The following is a 22,185-nucleotide window of genomic DNA, read 5'->3' on the forward strand; positions in this document are numbered from 1 at the left end:
AGCATTCTATACCCAGAGAAAAATTGAGCCAAGAAAGATGAAAGAAAGGCTTCTTCAGGCAAATAAAAGGAGGTAATGTCACCAGCAAAGTTGTCTAAAGAAAATTAGAAAGTATATCCCTTAGGTAGAAAGAAAATCCTCTTCAATGGAAGATCAAAAATACAGGAAAAACATACACACACACGGCAAGGAAAACAGTTAAGAGCTGTATGAACCAATCGAAAAAGCAAGAGAGTTCCAGAAAAACATCTGTTTCTGCATTATTGCCTCTGCCAAAGCCTTTATGTGGAACACAACTAACTGCGGAAAATTCTGAAAGAGATGGGAATACCAGACCATCTGACCTGCCTCTTGAGAAACCTATATGCAGGTCAGGAAGCAACAGTTAAAACTGGACATGGAACAACAGACTGGTTCCAAATAGGAGAAGGAGTCCGTCAAGGCTGTATACTGTCCCCCTGCTTATTAACTTCCATGCAGAGGACATCATGAGAAACGCTGAGCTGAGGAAGCACAGGCTGGAATCAAGATTGCCGGGAGAAATATCAATAACCTCAGATATGCAGATGACACCACCCTTACGGTAGAAAAGTGAAGAGGAACTAAGAAGCCTCTTGATGAAAGTGAAAGAGGAGAGTCAAAAAGTTGGCTTAAAGCTCAACATGCAGAAAACTAAGATCATGGCATTTGATCCCATCACTTCATGGCAAATAGATGGGGAAACAATGGAAACAGTGGCTGATTTTATTTTTGGGGCTCCAAAATCACTGCAGATGGTGATTGCAACCATGAAATTAAAAGACACTCCTTGGAAGGAAAGTTATGACCAATGTAAACAGCATATTAAAAAGCAGAGACGTTACTTTGCCAACAAAAGTCCTTCTAGTCAAGGCTATGGTTTTTCCAGGGGTCATGAATGGATGGAGAGTTGGACTATAAAGAAAGCTGAGTGCCGAAGAACTGATGCTTTTGAACAATGGTGTTGGAGAAGACTCTTGAGAGTCCCTTGGACTGCAAGGAGAGCCAACCAGTCCATACTAAAGGAGATCAGTCCTGGGTGTTCACTGGAAGGACTGATGCTGAAGCTGAAACTCCAATACTTTAGCCACCTCATGCGAAGAGCTCATTTGAAGACTCTGATGCTGGAAAAGATTGAGGGCATGAGGAGAAGGGGACGACAGAGGATGAGATGGCTGGATGGCATCACCAACTCGATGGACACAGGTTTGGGTGGACTCCAGGAGCTGGTGATGGACAGGGAGGCCTGGCGTGCTGCAATTCATGGGGTCGCAAAGAGTTGGACACGACTGAGCGACTGAACTGAACTGAACCAACAAGGACCTACTGTGTAGCACAGGGAACTCTGCTCAATGTTAAGCGGTAGCTGGATGGGAAGAGAGTTGGGGGAGAATGGAGACATGTGTATGAATGGCTGCGGGGAGTCCCTTTGCTGTGAAATGATACTGTTTCTGCTACCAATAAGGATCATGGAAAGCATCTCTGCCTCTGCTCAGAAGCCGTATCAGGAAAGGCTCTTTCACAGTAGAGGACTGATCTGCTTCTTCAAACAGGATTTTCCCTAGAATGCGAACCTCAGCTTGACAGAGAGCAGCCCTCAGATGTAACACATCTTCTAGGTTCCGAGCAACCTTCTGAATTACTGTACACTCTTTAACAACAAGCCATTCAGTCATCAAGCCAGACTTGTATATAAAAACTGCCTTCTAGTTTTCAGATGAAACTCCTGCAGACTGGGTTCCCAATCTAGTTCCATAGCACATAGTGGCCTTGAGGAAAGTGTTACACATTGCTGAGACTAAGGCACAACCTAGAATGACCAACTAACAATTAATGCAGAAGCTAATTTCTGGGTTTTAAAAACTTAGTTTAAAAAATGGATAAAGGATGAATTCATGTATGCAAAAGTACCCTGATCTCAAACACTGAGGGGGTGTGTGCTTAGTCATGTCTGACTCTGTGACCGTATGGACTGTAGCCCCCCAGGCTCCTCTGTCCATGGGGATTCTCCAGGCAAGAATAGTGGAGTGGGTTGCCATTTCTTCCTCCAGGGGACCTTCTGGACCCAAGGATCCAGACCCGGGTCTCCTGCATTTAGGCGGAGGATTCTTTACTACTGAGCCCTAGCTATTATTATACAAATCTACTGTACCCAGGCCACAGTGTGAAAATCAAATGAGACCTCATATGTGGAAGCCCCTTAAAGAGCATAAAATACAAACGTCTTTACTTTAGTTAAGCTATCCATGGTCTACACACAACACAGTAGATTTAGCGACAGAAGACCTGAGCTCTAACCCCACCCCCGCATCTCCTGCATTGCAGGAAGATTCTTTACCAAGAAAGACCAAGACCAAATTCATCTATTAGGCTTCAAGTAATGAAATCAGAAAGACAACCACATGGGAGGCAGCGTGCAGCCCCGCCCGGGGGGGGGTGGGGGTCTACATTGGCCAGCAGCTGCCAGAGGCGGCAAGTGTGAGGCCAACAGGAGAGCAGCTCCAGGAGCCCAGGAGCCCCGGGTGCCCACGATGCAAGAGTTCCCAACTCTCTCATGCTCTTACCAGAGATACTCAAACCACTGTCAAGAGTGTCGGCACAGTCCTGCTTACCAGAACCATACTGAAATTACTGACACACTGTTTCACATCTGCTGGAGCACACTGTCATCAGTTCACTCAGGACTTCCAACGTGTGTCTTACGAGGCTAGCCAAGTTACCACTGCAAAGAACTTCATTCTGTCTTCTTTACCAGGATTATTGGTGGATTTCAGTATCTCCCCACAGAATGATATTCATCACCAGGAGCAACTGTTTTCAAGCAAAAGTGGTATTCATCTATTTGTTAAAGAATCACTTAGGTTCTAGATAGTTCAGCACACACCAGCAAAATTCCTACTACCTATCTAGAAAATGTCCAAATACATATTCATTAGTGGTACTCTACTGGTTACTTATTTGTAACCCCCGAGTATATTGACTATTAAGTCATGAAACTGACCTTGAGTGGCTTTTGTTCAGTCTCACTGCTCTAGCCCCTGGTGGCTCAGATGATAAAGAATCCGCCTGCAATGCAGGAGACCTGGGTTTGATCCCTAGGTCTGGAAGACCCCTGGAGAAGCACATGGTAACCTACTCCAGGATTCCTGCCTGGAGAATCCCATGGACAGAGGAACTTGGTGGGGTCCATGGGGTTGCAAAGACTCAGACACGACTGAGCAACTAAGCACGGCACACACATACATGGATGGGTTTATCTTCATTTAATAGTTTCCTAAGAAATAGTTGATAAATGAACTAGAATATACAAATATACAAATGAATACACAATGGATGAATGAATATGCAAATTACGGCAGCATACTAATCCAGACTATGGCAAATGCAGAGAGCAGCCTGTGGCCCCCAGACCATCAGCAGGCAATGCCAAAAAAAAGCGGGTTTCCCTGTGCCTCTCACCACGCCACCGCGCAACGCCTCTTCCTCTTCAGGCCTCCTTCTTTACCTTACTTCGCTATCAATTCTCTGCTGACAATTAACAAGCTGCTTAATAAATGGCCTAAAGTACAACCACCCCAGGGACCTGTGTATTTAAAATGACTTCCCTGTGACCACTCAGAGGGGGAAAGCACACCTTACTGACACGTCGAGTTGGGATGTTCAGACATCCGCATGCAAAGAATGGAGCTGGACCCTTGTCTTACACTATATACAAAATTAATGGACAATGGATCAGACTTTAATGGAAGGCCTAAAACTATGAAGCTCTTGGGAGAAAACAGAAGAAAAGTTACATGACGCTGGATTTGGCAATGGTTTCTTGGATATGACATCAAAGCATAGGTAACAAACGAAAAAATAAACTGGACTAAACCAAAATTTTAAAATCTGCACCAAGAGGATAAATCTAATGAGTAAAAGGCAACTCCCAGAATGCAAGAAAATATTTTAAAGTCACCTATCTGCAGAGAGACTAATAACCAGAGTATACAAAGAGCTGCTACAACTTAGTAAAAAATACACGGATTAAGAAACGGGCAAAAAATTTTAACAGACATCTCTTTATGAAGAAAATATACAAATGGTCATTAAGCCCATGAAAAGATATTTAACATCACTAACCATGAGAGAAATGCAAATTGAAACCACAATGAGAACCACCTCATACCCATTAGGATGGCTACTATCAAAAACACAGGAAGTGTTGACAAGCATGTTAAAAAATAGGAACACTTGTGCACCGTTGGTGGGAAATGGTGTAAATGGTGTAAAACGGTGCAGCCATTATGAAAAATACTATGGGGGTTCCTCAGAAAATTAGGCGCAGCGCCGCCACATGATCCAACAATTCTACCTCTGGGCACAAAGCCAAAAGGATTGAGCTATTTGTACACCCATGTCCACAGCAGCATTATTCTGAAAACCCAAAAGACAGAAAGCAACCCAAGAGTCCACTGACAGATGAATGGATAAACAAAACACGATATACATAAAGTGGAGCAGTATTCTGCCTTCAAAACGAAGGTGGGCTTCCACGGGGGTCCACTGGTTTAGAATCGCCTTGTGAGGCAGGGGAACCAGTTTGATCCCTGGTCCAGGAAGATGCCATGTGCCTCGGGGCCACGACTACCCTAGAACCTGGGAGCCCCGAGTACTGAAGCCCGCACCCAGAGCCTGAGTCCACGAGAAGCCGCCACAAAGAAAAAAGCCCTCACACAGCAACCGGAAGCCCCTGCTTGCCGCAACTGGAGCAAAGACCACGTACAACAACAAAAACCCAGCGCAGCCAAAAATAAAAATAAATAAATATTTTTTTTAAAAGAAGGTAATTCCAACATATGCTGAAAACAAGTGAACCTCGAGGGTGTTATGCGAAGTGAAATGAGCCAGCACAAACAGACAAACACCACACGATTTATATAAGGCATCCAGAGTGCTCAGATCCACAGACACTGAAAGCAGAACGGGGTGGAGGGGGGACAGGGAGCTACTGTTTACTGGGTAGTCTGAGTTATCCAAGGTGAGAACCACTCTGGGAAGACGGATGGTGGAAATGGTTACACAACAATTGGAAGGCGCTTAATGCTGCTGAACGAACGGCACACTTAGAAATGTTTAAGATGGTAAATTTCATATGTATTTTACTACAATTAAAACTTTTTAAAATAAATTTTAAAAAATTTTAATATAAATTTATTTTGGAGGCTAATTACTTTATAATATTGTATTGGTTTTGCCATACATCAACATGAATCCACCACAGGTATACACGTGTTCCCCATTCTGAACCCCCCTCCTTCTTCCCTCCCCATCCCATCCCTCTGGGTCATCCCAGTGCACCAGCCCTGAGCATCCTGTATCATGCATCGAACCTGGACTGGCGATTCGTTTCACATATGATATTATACATGTTTCAATGCCATTCTCCCACACCATCCCATCCTCGCCCTCTCCCACAGAGTCCAAAATACTGTTCTATACACCTGTGTCTCTTTTGCTGTCTCGCATACAGGGTTAGCGTTACCATCTTTCTAAATTCCATATATATGCGTTAGTATACTGTATTGGTGTTTTTCTTTCTGGCTTACTTCAGTCTGTATAATAGGCTCCAGTTTCATCCACCTCATTAGAACTGATTCAAATATATTCTTTAAAATAAATTTTTAAAAATAAGACCATAAAACTGGAACTACTCCGCAGGCAGTTGGGTTCTCAGGGACTGGGAAGTTGCAGCGAAGGGTAACAGAATGTCTGCTGAGAATACAAAGTTTGGGAAGTAGCTTTTCTTCTCTGGGAAATCTGTAGAGCATACCTGGGATTTTTTACCTCAGGAGGGCAATGGGCAGAACTAATTGACTAGGGCCATGTAGATTTAAATTGAAGAAAGTAGGGAAAACCACTGGGCCATTAAGGTATGACCTAAATCAAATCCCTTACAATTATAGAGCAAAAGTGCCAAAAAGATTCAAGGGATTAGATCTGATAGAGTGCCTGAAGAACTATGGACAGAGGTTTGTAACACTGCACAGGAGGTGGTGATCAAAACCATCTCGAAGAAAAAGAAGTGCAAAAAGGCAAAATAGTTGTCTGAGGAGGCCTTACAAATAGCTGAGGCAAGAAGAGAAGTGAAAGGCAAAGGAGAAAAGGAAAGATACCCATCTGAACGCAGAGTTCCAAAGAATAGGAACAAGGAGAGATAAGAAAGCCTTCCTCAGTGATCAATGCTAAGAAACACAGGAAAACAATAGAATGGGAAAGACTAGAGATCTCTCCAAGAAAATTAGAGATACCACGGGAACATTTCATGCAAAGATGGACACAAAAAAGGACAGAAACGGTATGGACCCAACAGAAGCTGAAGATAATAAGAGGTGGCAAGAATACACAGAACTACACAAAAAAGATCTTAATGACCCAGACAACCACAATGGTGTGATCACTCACCTAGAGCCAGACATCCTGGAGTGCGAAGTCAAGTAGGCCTTAGGAAGCATCACATGAACAAAGCTAGTGGAGGTGATGGAATTCCAGCTGAGCTATTTCAAATCCTAAAAGATGATGCTACGTAAACGCTGCATTCAATATGCCAGCAAAGTTGGAAAATTCAGCTGTGGCCACAGGACTGGAAAAGGTCAATTTTCATTCCAGTCCCAAAGAAGGGCAATGCCAAAGAACGTTCAAACTACTGCACCACTGCCCTCATTTCATATGCTAGTAAAGTAATGCTCGAAGCTCTCCAAACTAGGCCTTAACAGTATGTGAACCAAGTACTCCCAGATGTTCAAGCTGGATTTAGAAAAGTCAGAGGAAGCAGAGATCAAACTGCCAATATCCATTGGATCATAGAAAAAGCAACAAAATTCATAGAAAAAGCAACATAGGAAAACATCTACTTCTGCTTCACTGACTACGCTAAAACCTTCGACTATGTGGATCACCTTAAAGAGATGGGAATACCAAACCACCTTACCTGCTTCCTGAGAAACCTGTATGCCTATCAAGAAGCATGTTAGAACTGGACATAGAACAACAGACATGTTCAAAATTGGGAGAGGAATACGCCAAGGCTGTATATTGTCATCCTGCTATTTAATTTATGTGGAGAGTACATCATGAGAAATGTCAGGCTGGATGAAGCACAAACTGGAATCAAGATTGCCGGGAGAAATATCAATAACCTCAGATATACAGACGCTGCTGCTGCTGCTGCTAAGTCGCTTCAGTCGTGTCCAACTCTGTGCGACCCCATAGACGGAAGCCCACCAGGCTCCCCTGTCCCTGGGATTCTCCAGGCAAGAACACTGGAGTGGGTTGCCATTTCCTTCTCCAATGCATGAAAGTGAAAAGTGAAAGGGAAGTCGCTCAGTCGTGTCCGACTCTTCGCAATCCCATGGACTGCAGCCCACCAGGCTCCTCCATCCATGGGATCTTCCAGGCAAGAGTACTGGAGTGGGGTGCCATTGCCTTCTCCGCAGATATACAGATGACACCACCCTTATAGCAGAAAGCAAAGAGGGACTAAAGAGCCTGTTGATGAAGGTGAAAGAGCAGAGTGAAAAAGCTGGCCTAAAACTTGACATTCAAAAATCTAAGATCATGGCGTCCAGTCCCATCACTTCATGGCAAATAGATGGGCAAACAATGAAACTAGTAACAGATTTTATCTTCTTGGGCTCCAAAACCACTGCAGATAGTGGTGATTGCAGCCATGAAAATAGCTTGCTCCTTGTAAGAAAAGCTATGACAAACCTAGACAGCATATTAAGCGGCAGAGACATCACTTTGGTAAGAAAGGTCCGTCTAGTCAAAGCTATCGTTTTTCCAGTAGTCATGTATGGATGTGAGAGTTGGACCATAAGGAAGGCTAAGTGCAGAAGAATTAGTGCTTTTGAACTGTGGTGTTGGAGAAAACCCTTGAGAGTCCCTTGGACTGCAAGGAGATCCAACCAGTCCATCCTAAAGGAGATCAGTCCTGGGTGTTCATCGGAAGGACTGATGCTGAAGCTGAAACCCCAACACTCTGGCCACCTGATGTGAAGAGTTGACTCATTGGAAAAGCCCCTGATGCTGAGAAAGATTGAAGACAGGAGGAGAAGGGGACGATAGAGGATGAGATGGCTGGATGGCATCACTGACTCAATGGACATGAGTTTGAGCAAGCTCTGGGAGATAGTGAAGGACAGGGAATCCTGGTGTGCTGCAGTCCATGGGGTCGCAAAGACTTGGACACAACTAAGCAACTGAACACCACCACCACCACCACCGAGCACTGTCCTCACAATACGAGAAGATGGGACAGTCACTACGAAGTTTAACTAGCAGCTCCAACGGGTTCTCACTTGGGAGAGTCCGACTCTGCGCAATCCCACAGATGGGAGCCCACCAGGCTCCCCCATCCCTGGGACTCTCCAGGCAAGAACACTGGAGTGGGTTGCCATTTCCTTCTCCAATGCATGAAAGTGAAAAGTGAAAGGGAAGTCGCTCAGTCGTGTCCGACTTAGCGATCTCATGGACTACAGTCCACCAGACTCCTCCCTCCATGGGATTTTCCAGGCAAGAGTACTGGAGTGGGTTGCCAGTGCCTTCAGTACTCGTTAAATTTTTAACACTGAAATTTAAATGTTATGTTAAACAATGTTAAATGTTATGCTAAATTGTTATTTAAATTTAAATGTTAAAAATTTAAACATACCACTTTATCTTACCACTGCATTTCCACAGTGTCTTACTTTTCCCAAGGAGGTCTATACATCTCCTATTTACCTCGACAATACATCTATGGAATAGGGAGGCCAAATACTGATTATTTCACACACAGGTGCCCTCTAGGTAAAAGGGCTAAAATGTTTGATAAGGCTGCATGGCCGGTTTGTGGTGCAAAACCACACTCATCTTGTACAAACGTATGTCTCCCAAATGAACAATGCTATTAGTGTAACAAACTTCTGAAAACACCACTCCCTGAACTGAACCAGCCTAACACGGTTCCGCAACACAAGATGCTTCGACTCTGGCGCCGTCCGGGTCAGAAACAGTAGCTGCCGGACACATGACAGAGGACTGCAGCGGGAAACGGGCCCCACGAACAGCCTGCATGCAGACCCCGCTGTGTGTCCGCAGCCACGAGAGGCAGAGGCCCAGGAAGCTGGTTCTCTGGCCTCAAGCCGCCAGCAGCTCCTGCATCTGTGGAGAGAGCCTGACAAACTCTAGTCTCTTACAGTTTTTAAAAATTATGATTCTATACATCTATCCATTTATGAAAAAGGCTTTTACGATGAGAGCACATGTATTATGCTGCTCTGTTCACACGTCCAGGAAACAAAGGCTATGCAGAGATGTGGCTCTAACAGTAAGTAATGAACCCTGCTCAGAGAGAGGTCTGGCCTTTGCCCCTGGCTTGCCCTGCTGATAAATGTCTCCTTTTACCTGAGGGTTAACAACCATTTCAGGTAGTCTAACAATAAGATTTATGGTGGAGGCTTCAGGCCATGCACCACTAACCTTCTGAGGGGCTGGAGACAGAAGGTCAACCTCATCTATCTGACCAAACTCCAATGAAAACCCTGGCCACTAGGTGAGCTGCCCTGGTTGGCAATACTTCTTGGGTATTGTCAACTGTCATTAACAGAAGTCACCCCCACCTCAGACTCCAGCGGTGCAGCCAAAGTTCCACGTGGAACTCCCCTGTGTGGCCCATGCCCCTGGCCAGCTTTCACCTGCGTCTGTTCACTGCAATAAGTCACCACCACCACCACCACAGTTCTCAAGAGCTCTGAGTCCTTCCGGTGAGCTACTGCCCCTGAGGCCACCCTCAGGGCCAGAATGACAACAGTCTCTCAGTGTTCATTCTTTCCTTTAGTAAAAGAACACCTCTTCCAACCCATCTTAGCAGTGAGCAGAGCTGCAAAGGGAGGCTCCATTTCCTCAGCTCCTTTGAATCAGGAGTGGCCATGTGACTAAGCTCTGGCCAGTGAGATGAGAGCAGAGTAATGAATACAAAACTCTGCGCCATTTTTTCCGAAAAAAAGTTGTTTACTCTTTTTTGGAATGCAGCTTTGAGGTGACTGAGCTTCAACAAACAGAACAAAGACAGGGGATGGCTAAGAAAACAGAAGGAACCTGGGCCCTCAATGACCTAAAACAAGCAGCCGCCCATCAGCTGTGCCCTGCCGCCATCACAGGGCAGAGAGCTGTTAATCCTCTGTCACCGCCCACATCACTGTGCTCTAATTCTCGGCCACAACCTCGCACCCCAGCCCCTTGCTACCCTGCACCCTAAGGAATGGACCTACATTTCATTGTTTGGGTATTATGACTCAGAATCAAACTCTGGGAGTTGGTGATGGACAGGGAGGCCTGGCGTGCTACGATTCATGGGGTCGCAAAGAGTCGGACACGACTGAGCGACTGAACTGAACTGAACACAGAAATAAAGAGAGACAAGCAATAAGACAGAGAATTAAAATTTATGGATATACAGGTTTTGCCCCCTTTTTTCAACAGCTTACTTTGCACCACTTTACTCTTATGAAAAACCTACATCGGTACATGTTTTTGCTAACCAAAAGAAACCCCAAGAGGATTTTCACTTTTACAAAAAAATGGGAAAGCAAAAGCAGCATTTGGCTCACTTTGCAGCAGCCTGTTACCAAGGGAGCGTGCACCCAAGTGCTGCCCGGCTCCTTCTCCAGGGACCACGCTCAGTACCACGGCATCAAGCCCCCACTGTGGTGGACCGAGCCACTGGGTCTGTGAGCATCTCTACTTCATCTCAGTTTATATTTTGCACCCGTTGGCAAGATGGTCCTACAGTAACTGTTTCTTTGCTTTTGGCCATTTCAGCTTAAGAAAGGTTTCACAGGAACACTCTACTCAGCTAGCAGGGAAAATCTGTATTCCAACTGAAAATGGGTAACAGATACTTGTAATGTCCTGTTTGAGGCTGATCTTGCTAAAAGCAAATTTTCTATCTCAAACCATTCAATATAACAAATTTCTCTCTCATCCTCTTGGTTAGTCACAACAATGAAAACGTATTTCTCTCCCCCTGCAAATGACTGATCTAACAAAATCAGTCATTTGAAAACAAAAGTGTTCTAAAAGAATCACTAATAATTTTCTTCCCTGTAATTACAGATTTCCATAGAAGGAAAAGGAAACGAAGACACAGTTGTAATAAAGTACAAAGAACTGCCTCCTCTGGTTTTCAAGAGTGTAGCAACCCTCTACTTGGTGAATTCCAACTGCTCATTCAAGTATCTCCACTAGGAGGTCCCACCTGCTTCTCAAAGTCAGCATGTCCAAAAGTAGGGATCAAGCTACAAAGGAAAAGAATGTTCTGGAGATGATATGATTAAAATCATATCATCAAAAGAGAGTCAGCAAGGAGTGATTTCACTAAGAAGAAGCTCCAGTCTCATAGGAAAGCCAAACAGACACCTGGAGGAAGTTCAAGGTTGCAGGAAATCAAGGACTCCCAAGGCCACGGCAGAAGGCAGGGGCAGAACTCAGCCCGAGAACAAAGGGAGTCCCGCCAGAGAAGAGGGCGGGGCTGTGCCCATCAGAGAAGAGGGCAGCGCCCATGAGAGAAGAGGGCGGCCTGTACTCCCATTGGAGCTTTGCCAGCAGCTCCTGGAGGGCGCGTGGAAACACACGCTGGGCCCCAACTGCAAGCTCCTCACTTTGCAGGTAGGTCAGGAGTGGGGCCGGGTACCTGAATTTCTAAAAAGCTCCCAGGGAACGGTGATGCTGCTGGTGTGAGGCACGGGATTTGAAAAGCACCAGCTTCGCCTACAGTGCACCTAGAGTGGTCACGGGACAGAGACGACTGCAGCGAAGTTCAGAGGTACTGAGACAGTACACCAAGGAGGAAGAATGCCGTGACGACGCGCACCAGCACAAAGAACTCACAGCAGAGTAGATGCAGCTCAGCAAGAGGCAGTCTGGATTAGATTACGGGTAACAAGATCTTTCCTGTCCTTTGCCTTCCCCTCCCTCTCCCCCCAGATTCCAGGCCTGAGCCAATAGTTTACTCCATGTTCACTGAATATTTACTGTAATTTGCAGTTTTCAAGATGAATAAAGTGTAAACCACAATTCAAAATTATCTTTTAGAGAAGAAAGATTTGCACAGACCTGCAATACTGGAGCCGACATTAGCAGCACCGGCAGAAAGCAACGGACCCCCAGGAAGACAGCAGTAGGTAGCTCGCTTGCTGGGGACTAGATCCAAGATTTCACCGAAAAGGCGGATCTGAGCTGAGGGCAACAAATAAGATTTTAACACGCAGAGGGGAATGAAAGAGCGATTTCAAGAAGAAGAAAAAAAAAAAGCTGTTCAAGGCAACATTCTGGGGCTGACACATGGACAGAGCCAGTGATAGATGAACTAACAAGGCAGGTAAGGGAATAAAACAGTAGGCCCTCAAAATCATTAGAAGTCTGAACCTTCCTTTGTGAAACTGAGGGAAAGAAAAAAGTCGCTCAGTCGTGTCCAACTCTTTGTGACCGCATGAACTGTAGAGAATGCTGGAGTGGGTTGCCATTCCCTTCTCCAGGGGATCTTCCTGACCCAGGGATCGAACCCTAGTGTCCTGCACTGGTAGGCAAGTTCTTTACTATCTGAACCACTGAACCTGTGAGTATCAATGATGAGGGGAGGGGGGCTAATGGCTGCACACAAGGGCAAGCTGCTGGCTCCTGAGCCTCCTCTAGACCAAGAGCTCACGTTTGCCATCCACACAAAGCGTTACAGCCCCGCACTCACAAGGCGGACATAGCGACACACACTAGAAACAAGCCCTTCTGAGTGACCGCAATTCAAAAGTAAGGCAAACCCACTCTAGTCTAGATCTGCCATCAGCTCCATCTGCACAAACCTCTTCTCTCACAAATCCTTATGTTAACGCAACTGCAAGTGAAAACAGAGTGTTTTAGAAACAGCCACTGCGCTACTTTCTGGCCTCTTTTCTCTTGCTTTGTGACAAGAATTCCCTATGTTAAAAACAACCACAAACAACTCTACTACTTTCTAGGATGACAGGACATTTATTTTACTTTGTTCATCGTAAGACACTAGAAGTCTTCCTCAAGATAGTTTATTTAGGTTCTATGCCTGCATTAACAGATTCTATTTCTGAGAAACCCTCCAGTGAGCTCCAAGAGGATATAATAACCTTTAAGGGACAATCAGAAACAAGATGTTCTACTGGGCATAAATAATAGGCCAAAAAATTAACCTTCAACACTGTAAACCTAGCAACTTTAACTCAAGACCTAAAATTCAAAGTTCCAACCAAGTGGCTACAAGATTTTACAACTCTAACAATACCACCTCCCCTCAGTAACAAGAATCCCATGTCATAGATTTAGGTCTCTTTTCAGCTAACAATGGACGTCCCTGGTGGCTCAGATGGTAAAGCGTCTGCCTACAATGTGGGAGACCCGGGTTCAATCCCTGGGTCAGGAAGATCTCCTGGAGAAGGAAACGGTAACCCACTCCAGTATTCTTGCCCGGAAAATCACATGGATGGAGGAGCCTGGTAGGCTACAGTCCATGGGGTCACAAAGACTTGAACACGACTGAGCGACTTCACTTTCACTTTCAGCTAACAATAGTAATAACCTAAGTTTAAAATTACAAATTCAAAAAGAAACCAAGAGTAAACTTTTTAGAGTCAAAATTACCGTGCTTTTAAAATACCAAAAGGCATGTAGTTTATAACCCTACCTACAACACAATTTGTATATTTATCTCAAATGAACCCAGGTTTCAAATGTCATTATTTCCATAAGAGAAAATGCTATTTTTCAACAGAAGGCAATCTTTGTACATACATAAATATATTCAAATGCAGCCTACTCTAATTTTTAGTATACTGGAGACCTCCAAGTTACTACTGCAGAGCTGTATAGAGACTGAACTTTAACAGCAACGCATCTGTTCGCACTTCTTTAGCTACAGTTCTTTAAGAAAGAATCTGGCTGGCCTTTGTCCCAGGTTCCCAGGAGACTATAAACCCTGGAATTTCACAACTGACAGCAGTCTCTGTTACCCACAGTGGACCTCCAGGACCTCGTCTTTTACATAAACAGGTGACTCCCAGGTGGCCCCTTATTCCAAGATGGGGAGGCCACGCTGGAAAGGCTAACCAAGTGATTAAGAGGCTTGGCCCTGAGTCACATCCCATCAGCCTGACCTCCTGGAAGAAGAGAGGTCTATAGATGAAATTCGACCTTGTGGTCCATGATTCAATCAATCGTGCCAATGTAATAAAAACCCAATAAAACCTCTGGATTCTGAGATGCAGGTAAGCTTCCCTGGTAATCACAAAAGGAAGGGGTAGGAGGATGAGTCCTGAGGACATGGGAACACTGGGTCTGGGACCCTCTCAGATCTCTCTCCACGTCTCTCTCCATTTGGCAGATCCTGGTTTGTATCCTTCATAATAAAATGTTAATTCTAAGTACAGCACCTTCCTGAGTGCTGAGTCATTTTAACAAATGATTAAATCTGAGGGGGCAATGGGAACTCCCAAATATGGGGCCAGGTGGTCACAAGTGCAGCGGACCTGCAAGCCCCAAAGCCTGCAGCTGGCATCTGAAAAAAGGGAAACTGATGCCCTTAACCTGTGGCGCCAGGTTGGCTGCGCCAGGTTGGCTGCCCCAGCGCTGGGCTGTTAAGAGTCAAAACCACACGGTGCATATAAAACAGGACATACAGCCCTGCCCCTCATCTCAGGACTTAACAGAGGCTAAATGAGAGAAAGTTGAGTGAACGCACTTTTTAAGGCCTGTGCTTAGTCGCTTAGTCGTGTCCGACTCTTTGTGACCCCTTGGACTGTAACCCACCAGGCTCCTCTGTTCATGGGGATTCTCCAGGATAGATTACTGGAGTGGGTTGCCGGGCTCCTCCAAGGCATCTTCCCAACCCAGGGATCAAACGCAGGTCTTCCGTCTTGAGCCACTAGGGAGCCCTTTTAAGGCTTAAAGCATTAAAAAAAGGGACTTTTTGGTTACATGCTCGAAAATATTTAAGAAGAAATTATTAAAATATTTTTTAAGTTTACGATTGTTCAGCTTAAATTTATGAAAGGCTTAAAATATCAATAAATAGCCAGTAAGTCATACAGAAATAAAGTTTACTATAAGATAAAACTGAGAAATTCAATGAAAAGCATTTTAAATCTCAAGTGTAGAAACGATGGAGTTTCAGTTCAGTTTAGTTGCTCAGTCGTGTCCAACTCTTTGCGACCCCATGAATCGCAGCACGCCAGGCCTCCCTGTCCATCACCAACTCCCGCAGTTCACCCAAACTCACGTCCATCGAGTCAGTGATGCCATCCAGCCATCTCATCCTCAGTCGTCCCCTTCTCCTCCTGCCCCCAATCCCTCCCAGCATCAGAGTCTTTTCCAATGAGTCAACTCTTCGCATGAGGTGGCCAAAGTACTGGAGTTACAGCTTTAGCATCAGTCCTTCCAATGAACACCCAGGACTGATCTCCTTTAGGATGGACTGGTTGGATCTCATTGCAGTCCATGGGACTCTCAAGAGTCTTCTCCAACACCACAGTTCAAAAGCATCAATTCTTCGGCGCTCAGCTTCCTTCACAGTCCAACTCTCACATCCATACATGACCACTGGAAAAACCATAGCCTTGACTAGCTGGACCTTTGTTGGCAAAGTAATGTCTCTGCTTTTGAATATGCTATCTAGGTTGGTCATAACTTTCCTTCCAAGGAGTAAGCGTCTTTTAATTTCATGGCTGCAATCACCACCTGCAGTGATTTTGGAGCCCAAAAAAATAAAGTCTGACACTGTTTCCACTGTTTCCCCATCTATTTGCCATGAAGTGATGGGACCAGATGCCATGATCTTCGTTTTCTGAATGTTGAGCTTTAAGCCAACTTTTTCATTCTCCTCTTTCACTTTCATCAAGAGGCTTTTTAGCTCCTCTTCACTTTCTGCCAAAAGGGTGGTGTCATCCACATATCTGAGGTTATTGATATTTCTCCCGGCAATCTTGATTCAAGCTTGTGCTTCTTCTAGCCCAGTGTTTCTCATGATGTACTCTGCATATAAATTAAATAAGCAGGGTGACAATACACAGCCTTGACGTACTCCTTTTCCTATTTGGAACCAGTCTGTTATTCCATGATGGAGTTTAGAAAATGTGAAATTCAGCTATTATATTCTGATTAAACCTCCCAAGAGCTCATTTTAGCCTTGATTGAGGCTAAATAATTGAGAACAATAAGCAACATTTTGCCTACTCATATACTGGGCTCAAGCAAAAACTATTTACATCATAACCAACTTTATGCCCATCTCCAACTAATCTTTTAATTTAAGGATAAGACCACACTGGTCTTTAAAAAGTTTCTCAAACCATCCCAGACGCATATGGCAGAATACACCATTCAACTCTACCCTCTTGAACCTAAGATACTAAGCATACAGTGGTCTTTCTCTCAGTGATGAAGGGGGAAATTTAGAGTACCAGAGAGAAAATGCCTTTAGAGTTTAAATACACACACACAAAAAAATCCCAACAAAACCCTAGATTCTAGTTCTATTTCTCCTCTCAATCATCAAATAACTCTCTGGGTCTCATTTTTCTCCAGGAAAATACAGGGCCATGGCCTACAGAACCGTCAGGGTTCATTCTAGCACTGGCGTTCTCAATCTACTTAAGTGTTGACAAGTCAGCAATTTAGAATTTAGACCTTCAGATTTTAAAAATGCTACAAGGTGATGTCAAAAATCATTAAAGTTTACCATGGTGTAAAAACGTTCTACACCAATGTATCCCGCCTTACCAAAAACAAAAATAACAAAAGTCTGCACCCCAATCAACAGAAACACATGTATTTACCTGCCACCTGAAAATCTATTTTAGCCTTAAGCAATTTTAAAGCTAGTCACGTTTTCCTAAATCTGATGCTTCACATCTACAACATGCAAAGCCTTTTCAAACTAACGACAGAGCTGACCTACCGGGACACACATGATGCTTTGACTTATTTTTAATGAGCCAATAGTTCTGCATATCGTCACCCTGTTAAAACGTTTCACACTTATAAAACACAGACACTGAAGTATAGTGCAGATGGTCCCTAACTTAGAATGCTTTCGTTTACAATTCTTCGACTTTATGGTGATGCCAACGTGACGCACATTCAACAGAAGCCACACTTGCCCTTCTGACCTCTCCTGGAGCCACAGACACCAGTGGGATACTCTCCGGTGATGCTGGGTGGGGCTCCACCTTTCCCAATTGGCCACCCAGTCCTGAGGATGGACCACCGATACACTCACAACCCCTCTGTTTTTCACTTTCAGTATAGTACTGAGGCTTCCCAAGTGGCTCAGTGGTAAAGAATCCACCTGCCAATGAGGGAGATGCAAGAGATACAGGTTTAATCCCTGGGTCAGAAAGATCCTCTGGAGGGAATGACTACCCGCTCCAGTATTCCTGCCTGGAGAATTCCAAGGACAGAGGAGCCTAGAGGTTGTAAAGTCCATACAGTGCATGGGGCTGCAAAGAGACAGACATGACTGAGCACGCTATAAGCTCTACCTAAGAACCAAACACATTTTTCAGGTGTGGAACCCATCATGAAAGAAGGCAGAAATTGAACACACTAAAGATGGTGAAACATCTCCTCTTTCCCAACTACAAGACTTGTACTTCAACTGGATCTCAAGGATTTTCCTGTCTTCAGCCTCCAGTAAGTCCTTTCATCACCACAATCACATCTCCAGCTGAACTTCAAAGGAAAAGATATAAAAGCCACTCCAGTGGATGACTGTTGAGATAATCACTCTTAGCATCTTCCACAGATCTAAGAATAAAGCTGACTTACACCTAAAGACCAAATACCTGTCACTGTTCTCAGGAATTTATTTTTTAAATCCGTTCTAGAGATCCACAAAATGTATTTATTTTAAAAGGGAGTTCCATAAATATAACTTTGGTAGCCAGAAAAATTCAGCAAAATAAAGATAAAACTGGATGAACTGCATTTTTATCTCATGCAAAAACACAAAAGTCCTAAGTGAATACTCAAAGCTAATTTCAAGTATTGGTTTTCAAAACTGTGAAACAGCCCATTCTAAGCACTTTATATGTATTAACTTTTTACCATAATCCTATAAAGTAGGTATTACTGTTCCATCTTACAAGGAAGGCAAACTAAGGCACCAAAAGATATTCACTTGCCCAAAGCCACACAATCAGTAAATGGAGGACCCAAGCTGTCTGACTCCAGAACTAATGTTTACATCAACTATGTATCATTCATTCACTTAACAGGTTTAACTGAGAGCCTACTGTGTGCCAAGCACCATTCTAAGCATCGGGGACAGAGCCACGAACAAGTCAGAAAGGCCTCTGCCCTCCAGTGGAGAAGAGGTCTTGGAACAAACAAGTCTTATGGGGGAAATGGATACATGAAGAGTGTTCAGTTCAGTTCAGTTCAGTCGCTCAGTTGTGTCTGACTCTTTGTGACCCCGTGAATCGCAGCACCCCAGGCCTTCCTGTCCATCACCAACTCCCGGAGTTCACTCAGACTCACGTCCATCGAGTCAGTGATGCCATCCAGCCATCTCATCCTCTGTCGTCCCCTTCTCCTCCTGCCCCAAATCCCTCCCAGCATCACAGTCTTTTCCAGTGAGTCAACTCTTCTCACAGTCTTTTCCAATGAGTCAACTGTTCTCATGAGGTGGCCAAAGTATTGGAGTTTCAGCTTTAACATCATTCCTTCCAAAGAAATCCCAGGGCTGATCTCCTTCAGAATGGACTGGTTGGATCTCCTTGCAGTCCATGGGACTCTCAAGAGTCTTCTCCAACACCACAGTTCAAAAGCATCAATTCTTCGGCACTCAGCCTACTTCACAGTCCAACTCTCACATCCATACATGACCACAGGAAAAACCATAGCCTTGACTAGACGGATCTTACCTTGTAATACATGCCAGGAAGAGAAAACAAACAAAATAAATCGAAAGTGACAGAGACAGGGGCTGGCTTCATCTTAGGGGTAAGAGAAGGGATCATTCTGATGTGATGACATCTAAGCAGCAAACGGAAGACATCTGTCAAGGCAAGATCACCACCAGGAGGAAGGGGCAGGCCAACTTAAAGAACAGCACGGATAACATCCCTAAGACAGGAACAGTGTGATTTGTTCAAGAAACGGCAAAAAGTTCTGATTCAATTCTAAGGGTGACAGGAAGCTTTTTGCAGGATTTTGATCAAGAAGAATGAGGGTGTAATTTATGTTTTTAAAAAGACCACCACTCTGTTGCTTTGGGATCAGTCAGTAAGACCAAGAGAAACAGGGTCACGGGGGAAGGCACTGTCACAACTGAGATGCTTCAACTAGGACAAGGATCCATGTATTAATTATCAGTAGACACTAAAAGAACAGCATGCAAGCTAACTGTCCCTGAAAAAGACTCTAAAATATTCCTCCTTCCTCATCCCCCATTCCTGACTTGATTTTGAAAAAAAATCAGTTTTTTAAAATATCCATGTTAATGCTTTAGTGGGTACTGTTATAGGAGGAAAAAAAGGTTAAAAAGTATTTCCTTCACTTACAAACATACTCTTATGATTTAACATATGCCACACAAACCCATACATTCTTGAGAAGCAGAAAGCTTTACTGCTCTTTAGTTCAGGGCTTGTTCATTTACTTGGAGACAAAAAGTGGTAGCTCTTCTGATGAGCTTTCTTCTCACACTTCGTCTCAGCACATCTCAGCTCATACTATTAACAGGTGTGGACTGCAATAAAGTACACCAAAGGGAATAACATGTGTTGAGGGAGCACCACGATGTACCAGGGACTCACTAGACGCCCTACATTCAAGAACTCATTTAATCCTCAGATACCCAAGGTACGAAGTGAAGTCTTCATTACACAAATGAGAGAAAAAAAATCAGAGAAATCAGTAACTTAAATTGTCCACGATAACAACAGACAGAGCCAGGATTTAAGCCTACATCTAACTCTGAAGTTCTTGTCTTTCTACTACAGCAGCTATCAAAGACAGGACTCTAAAATATGTATTACATGGACTCTTTCTGGCTTCTTATTACTGACCACCTTGTTGTTGGTGGGGCTGGGTTTCTTTTATGAAGAATCTGAGTTTTGAAGTTGGGAGTGCAGAAGATGAAGTGATCTTACATTTTCAAATACATTACTTTGAAAAAGTATTTTCTGCTTGAGATTCCAAAGAAATTAATCATAAAGATTCCCACCTTTAAAAAAAAAAATCTTAAATATCAATCGTTTACCGTGAAGTAGGAGTAATGTTCTCTGAAAGTCTGGTACAGATTCTGTCCTCAAAAGACCTACAGATAAAGACAGGATGCAAATAAAAAGAAAATCATTAATAATATCTGAGAAGTGGCAAACAGCCTAAGGAGTGAATGAAGAGCCTTCTAGATCAGGGAAGGATTGCTGGAAAGAGAGGGACTCTAGGTGAGCTTTCCTGGAGAAAGGAATGGCAACCCACTTCAGTGTTCTTGCCTGGAGAATTCCATGGACAGAGGAGCCTGGCGGGCTACAGTCCATGGGGTCGCAAAGAGTCAGACAGGACTGAGCCAGTAACACCCACAGGTGAGCCTCCCAGAGTCTATAAAGTACAGCGAGGGGGAAAGACTCTAGCAGCTTCTGCTCCGGCTAAGACGAGCCTACGTGCAAAAGCAGAGATGGAAGTTTGGAAAGCAGGTAGACGGTACCCAAGGTTACCTACGTTCCACACTAAAAAGGAAAAGGCTAATTCTCGCAGACTATAGTGGACAGGCTAGGCAGACAGACAGAATTAAGAATCAGAATTACATAAAGTCCTTACCAGCTAGTTACAAGCTCTTTTATGGTACGTGCTAGTCTAGTTATTCTCATTTAAATGATACCATCTCTACGCTGGACGTGACCTGAAAAGATGCGGAATGCAGAAATAGTAGACTCAACACCTGCAATCCTTTTTTTTTAAATCACAGGAGGGTTGGGGGGGGGGGGCGTCAACTAAGGAGTGATACACTAACGTTAATTCTTTCCCAACTGAGTTTCGGCAGTAAGAGCAAGGAAACATGTAGGGAAATGCCCCTCTCCGTCCACTCAAGTGCTGAATCATTTCACAAGGAGTGCAGTGGGCGAGGGACGCTTGTCAGGACAGTTGGGGACAGGTGCCCGCGTATTAAGGCAACAGATAAGTAACCAGGAAAAACAAGTGAGTAAAAACTGCCTTCGGAGAGTCCGACGCCGATTCCCGGGTCCGCGGGGCGGAGGGGAGACGCCACGGCGGGAGGCCGGGCGGAGCGTCCGGCGCGGGGCCCCGGCCGCCAGCCCGCTACGCTTGGAGCCCGGCCGCCCGCGCGCACGAATGAATGGCGCGGGGCTGAAGAGCCGGCGCGGCGCCGGCGCAGCAGCCGGGAGTTTGCGGCGCGGTCCGAGCGGGGCCGGCGCGGGGCGCGGCGGAGAGGGCCGCGGGCGCGGGTCGTCGGCGAGGCGCCTCCGCGGGCGGCCGAGCGCGGGCGGCGGCGCCGGGCCGGCCGCGCCATGGCGGAGGGGGAAGGGGAGGTCACGCGTTACATAACCCGGCAGCTGCCGCGCTTCGGGCGCCGCGGGCCGCCCAGGCCGCGAGACCAACGGCCGCGGGGCCCGGGCCGGCGCGCCCGCCCCCGCCCCGCCTCAGGCCGCCGCGCCGGGCGACGCGGGGCCGCTCCCACCCCGCCCCCACCCCCGCCGCCGGCCCGGGGTCGCTCACCTTCAGCCCTGTCCCAGACCACCATGCCCGGGCGCGGCCGCCTCCTCCGGCCTCGCGGGCCCCGGCGCCGCCGCACACGGTGCCCTCGCCGGGGGCGGGGAGGAGGGCCGGCGAAGGAGTCGTACCGTCGCGCGCGGTCCACACTCGCCCCACGCTCGCGGCGGCCGGCCTGCGCGCGCTCGGCGCCCGCTCCGCCCCTCCCCCCGGCGGGCGCGCGCGCCGCGGCTCCGCCCCGCCCCGCCCCGCCCCCTCCGGCGGCCGGCGCGCTCCCAGGCCCCGCCCCGCCCCGCCCCGCCCCGCCCGCGGCTGCTTGCGCTCAGCCCGGCGCGGCGCCCGCGCCCGCGTGGAGCCCTGCCCTGGGCGATGGCGAACCGCGGGCGCCAAGCCCCT

The 22,185-nt window shown here is 45.9% G+C and overlaps 1 protein-coding gene across 5 annotated transcripts in view; it reads right to left on the reverse strand.

Annotated features, from left to right (window-relative positions):
• Window positions 1-21,978, reverse strand: part of REV1 (REV1, DNA directed polymerase) — a 79,611-nt gene extending 57,633 nt beyond the window's left edge. Inside the window, exons 1-2 of one of the 5 annotated variants that reach the window (XR_001918769.1) lie at window positions 20,881-20,904; window positions 20,321-20,377 (exon numbers count right to left, since the gene is read on the reverse strand). The gene's annotated coding sequence lies outside the window, so the exon portion shown is untranslated. Of the gene's footprint in view, window positions 1-20,320; window positions 20,378-20,880; window positions 20,906-21,795 lie in introns of those variants that run through there. The other 4 variants (XM_018054915.1, XM_005686288.3, XM_018054917.1 and 1 more) reach the window with 4 other exon arrangements.

The sequence above is a fragment of the Capra hircus genome, chromosome 11 (genome assembly GCF_001704415.2).
Source record: "Capra hircus breed San Clemente chromosome 11, ASM170441v1, whole genome shotgun sequence".
Classification (NCBI taxonomy): domain Eukaryota; kingdom Metazoa; phylum Chordata; class Mammalia; order Artiodactyla; family Bovidae; genus Capra; species Capra hircus.